This window comes from Pelophylax lessonae (genome assembly GCF_965119305.1).
Source record: "Pelophylax lessonae genome assembly, chromosome: 6".
NCBI lineage: Eukaryota > Metazoa > Chordata > Amphibia > Anura > Ranidae > Pelophylax > Pelophylax lessonae.
The window spans coordinates 78,282,025-78,285,598 of record NC_138773.1 but is presented as its reverse complement, the minus strand read 5'-3'; the positions used below and the strand labels follow the sequence as shown (position 1 = coordinate 78,285,598).

At 40.3% G+C, this 3,574-nt stretch overlaps 1 protein-coding gene across 1 annotated transcript in view; it reads right to left on the bottom strand.

Moving 5' to 3' along the window:
- SCNN1G (sodium channel epithelial 1 subunit gamma) overlaps positions 1–3,127 on the bottom strand; it is a 49,295-nt gene extending 46,168 nt beyond the window's left edge. Inside the window, exon 1 of the mRNA XM_082261381.1 lies at positions 2,892–3,127. The gene's annotated coding sequence lies outside the window, so the exon portion shown is untranslated. The remainder of the gene's footprint in view (positions 1–2,891) is intronic.
- Between the last annotated feature and the right edge of the window lie 447 nt (positions 3,128–3,574).

The window sequence follows — 3,574 nt, the reverse complement described above, 5'->3', positions numbered from 1 at the left end:
GTAGTAACTCTGCATTGAATGGGGGCACGCTATGGTAACTCTGCATTGAATGGGGGCCTGCTGTAGTAACTCTGCATTGAATGGGGGGGCAAGCTGTGGTAACTCTGCATTGAATGGGGGCATGCTGTGGTAACTCTGTATTGAATGGGGGCACGCTGTAGTAACTCTGCATTAATTGGGGCACGCTGTAGTAACTCTGCATTGATGGGGGCACACTATACTTTGATTACTGAAGGCCCCTTTCACACTTTTGTGACCTCAAAGTCATGCAATTTTTTGCCGCATTTTTGCGCGAAGCAATGCCTATTTGATTTTTTCTGTTTGCGCCCCCCACCCCCCCCCCCCCCAAAAAAAAATTTTGAGCACCAGCCACCACTGGGGTTGAGAGAAACCATTTACCACTGACAAGGGTGCCTATAATGGTCAGTTTTTGTTTATTATTTTGGGTACCCAAAGGGGGGGAGGAGAGGTTTACTATAACTGCCTAAAAAGTAGGTAGCTGAAGTTTGGCTTTAATTTGTTGTTGTATCTAAATCTGCTGGTACAGCTAACACTCCCCTCCCCCCAGACTGGAAATGCTACTGTCCAAAGGTGCCCCCTGTGCTCCTTCATCCAGCGTGGAGGCACTAATACAGGAGGTGTGTTGCTAACCTGATCAACAGGGGAAAAAGCCTAGAAAAAATATATATATAATTGCAACCACTACATCTAATAAATGGTAAGCTACAACATTTGACATTTTATGGTTTTGGGTTTAAAAACACTTTAATTAGGCAATGAAAAAAAAAAAAAAGTTAAAGATTTTAATTCTATACAACCTTTGGCTTCCCGCTTAGGAGAGGCCTATATTGAGGCAGGTACTTCATACAATGATCAAAGCCAGTGTTTCTCAACCCTTTTTCGAGTCAAGGCACCCTTTAAAATTATGAACAATCTCGAGGCACCCTCCAAAATTATGGACAGTTATAAGGAGCCCCACTCTAAACTGTAAAAATGATTATAATAGTTTTACATAATGCAGCAACATCCATATACATAAGACATCCAACGTTAGAGGGGATTTATTCTTCCAAGGCAAATACACTTTTGCAAACTGGTACTGACTAGTGTGCCAATGTTTCTCTTCTCCCTCAGTTTTTCTCCACCACTTAGCTAATGAGACCCCAAAGCTGATGGAGAGAAGCAAGGGATGGTCAAACAAGGATGATATGCAGGCAACTGACATCCTCCTGAACTGATGATGTCATTGGTCTTTAGGAGGTTGGAAGCTAGACGGTTGTAATGGTGTACAATGAAAACCTGTGGCTTTGTGTAACTAAATGGCAGGCTTGTATACAATTACCCACCGGCTTGTATACAATTTTGGGGCAATTTTTAGGCATTTTGCCAAGGCACCCCTGGAGAGCCCTCAGGGCACCCTGGTTGAAAAAGGCTAATCTAAGCAACATCAACGGGAGAGCCACATGGGACTTCCAAGTAACTGGCAGAGGACCAGTTATCTAAATTTAAATTGTGCCATTTCCACAATGGCATTGCTACAATAATTTCTACACAAGCCAGATTGTATGAACAGTAGCAGAGGGTTGTACCAAGTTAGCCATCAAAAAAGTGGAAATTTGGATTTTGAGCGATACCCTCTATTGGCTAACTAAAAGACGTTTGGATTTGGGGTAACATTCTTTTTAAGTTAGGCAATAGAGGGTATCACCCTAAATACAGTTTATACTAAAGTAATTGCATTTTGAAGAGTATACTCACAAGAGCACGCTTATTTAAATTGCTATTAAACCCAAAATGTAATATATTGCAGATTACCAATCATTAGATGTGGTGGCTGCATTTTTTTTTTCTTTTTTAAGGCATTTTCCTCTCTATTTTTTACCCGGTGATCACATCTCCTATATTAGAGTGTCTGCACTCTGGATGAAGGAGCATAGGGGGCACATTTGGACAGCAGCATTGTCAGTCTTGGGGGGGGGGGTATTGTTAGATGTACTAGCAGATTAGGATACACTAACAAACTAAAGCCAAACTCTAGCTTACCCTTTAGAAGCAGTTACAGCAAACAGTTTTGATCCTTTTGGGATGAATAAATAAAAGATGATAATTGTAAGCCCCCCTGTTAGTGGTAAATGGTTTGTCGGAACCCTCTAACTGCGACATCTACAAGAGAGCTTGTTCTGTTAAAAAAAAACAGCAAACTTACTGGCCAGATCACCAAAAAAAAGAAAGTCTAAAAAAAGTAAACTAAAGCACCGTGTCTAAGAATTGGTAAGCTGCAATATAATAAATGTTTGCGTTTGGGTTTAATACGGTTTTAAAAATTCTATTTATTTAGGTAACATCTGGCTGCCCCCTTATGGAAATCATGTAATGCAAGAGATTTGGGTAGATAGGTACTTAGCACTAGCAGGTTGATCCAAGCAACATCAACATGAGAGCCACATGGGACTCCCAAGCTGCTGGCAGAGGACCAATGATCTGAAAATTCGAAATGAAAATTGAGCCGTTTCTACAAAGGCATTGTTACTTAAATTTCTACAGAACGTCAGTTTGTAGGAACAGCAGCAGAGCATCGTACCGTGCGCTAGCCATTGATAAAAGTGGAAATTTGGATTTAAAGTGATACCATCCATTGACTAAGCAGAAAGATTATACTGCAGTCCAAGAAGTTTAGCTTTGGGACCATACCATCATTTTAGTTAGCCAATAGATAGTATCACCCTAAATCCAAACTTCTAGAGTTTGTAGAAAGTAATTGCATTTTGAACAGTATATAGCATTTTGTTTTAAAAAAAACAAACGATAAGATAAACGATGGGAAAGTTTTCTTGGTTCGGATCATTTTATGCAGTAAATTAGAATGGAAAACTGACAGCTCAGAGTCTCACCTGTGCAGTAACAATGTAGAAGGTTGATTGTAGTAGCCGCAGACTAAAGATGATGCTGGCAGACTGGGAGAAAAGCAATTCACAGCAGGAATCAGTTTTTTTTTATTTCAGCCCGGTGAGTTGGGAATTTTCCATCTGCATGCTGAGGTTCTACATCACTGGGCTGACTGCGTTCTTGGCTTCTGCAGGTGTTAGTATTGCCTACCTGCTAGCTCCATCTCAGCACACTGACTGCCTGACTGCATAAAGCACAAGTCAGTGCACAATTACTTACATCCCTCCTATAAGGACAGGCAATGCTAAATCCTCTGTCTCCACCTAGTGGCGTATTTATGGAATTACTCCCACCATAATCCTTTTGGTATAGCACTGCAACCTTGAAAGCTGCTTGCATGCATTGGAGATGAGCTGTGTACTGTACAATAGTGACATCTGCAGGACTGGAACCATGATAGCTTGGTAGGGTTTAGGTTATTCTCCCAGCTCGAATCTGAAATGCAATTACATTACTGTACAATTATTATCTAAGACACATATTATAGTTTCATTTTCCAAGGAATTAATTAAACCTGATGGGTCACAAAGGGCACCAACTCACATTTTTACATTTTCTTTTCTCAGATTTATTTTACAATATAATATATTACAAGGTAACGTATGTGATGGGGATTAAACTGGTATTA